This window comes from Elephantulus edwardii, unplaced genomic scaffold (genome assembly GCF_000299155.1).
Source record: "Elephantulus edwardii isolate Elephantulus edwardi_28Jun2011 unplaced genomic scaffold, EleEdw1.0 scaffold00218, whole genome shotgun sequence".
Lineage (NCBI taxonomy): Eukaryota > Metazoa > Chordata > Mammalia > Macroscelidea > Macroscelididae > Elephantulus > Elephantulus edwardii.
The window spans coordinates 2,950,281-2,951,414 of record NW_006399968.1 but is presented as its reverse complement, the minus strand read 5'-3'; positions in this window follow the sequence as shown (position 1 = coordinate 2,951,414).

Here is a 1,134-nt window from a genome sequence, read left to right as displayed (position 1 = left end):
GACAGTGCGATTGGCACAGGACAGAGCAGAGTTTAGGGCTGTTGTACAGAGGGTTGCTATGAGTTGCAGGCGACTCGACGGCACATAACAACAACAACAGCAAAAAAGTAAAGCTATACTTATTAGAAAATTACAACCCCAAAGGGAAAGACCTCCTTCCTTGATAGGAGGAGAGGCCAAAATTGTTCATTTCCCTTTTCTTGTCTTTGTTTTGGCTTCTTTAAATTCTAGGGCAGTATTAGGGCTCTTTGTGCATACATTTTAGTCTTTCTCTCTAAAATTTAAGCAACAACCACTAAAGTCAAAGATGAGGAACTGATGATTTCTATTGACTTTTGCTGTCTGAAATTGATCAGATATGCAACCAAGATGCACTGGTTAATAATCACTGGGGAGTGGAATAAAAAAGTTTCACTGGTGAGTGGAATAAAAAAGTTGGAAACAAAGATCAGTAGTTAGAAAATATAGCTTTGGTGATAGTAAGAGGCTAGAGGTGTAATGACTGAATTTTGTACAAGAAATTATTTATACATTGCAAATACCTTTTTAAAAACATACAAGCAAACACATTAACAGTGACTATCTTTAGGTAAATGTGGAGTCTCCCAAAGCCGCGCACGATCTGTTCTAAGGCTGCATAGAGGGAGGAAGAAAGCAATCCCAACAGGCAGGTAAGAAAGGCACCAAGGCACCCTGAAACCTTCCGCCCACATTTTCAGGACACATCGCATTTGCTTGGAAAGCATTGCCACTGAACTTAAGAGACACTGGTCACAGCATAAGAAACTGTCAGAAGCCAACGTATTTGGAATCACAGAAGCCAAGGACGCTTCAGATATTAGATATCAGATCAAGGGCGGGACAACCGAAGATGGATGTTGAAGGGAGTGGGTAGAAGTGAATGGGTGTCCTGGCGGATGGGGGAGCAGGGAAATAAGTGAGTAAAGACATATGTGCCAAGGGCAAGGACAACACTGATATGAATGGTTAAATCCACAATAAGGGACATATCTTTCACTTTTCTGTAAAACCTTGGTCTGTCTGATACTTCTCTAAATCTGAACATTCACATTAAGACAGACTAGGAAGAAGGATTGGCCATCCACTTTTGAAATAGCAGGCCTCTGAAAACCC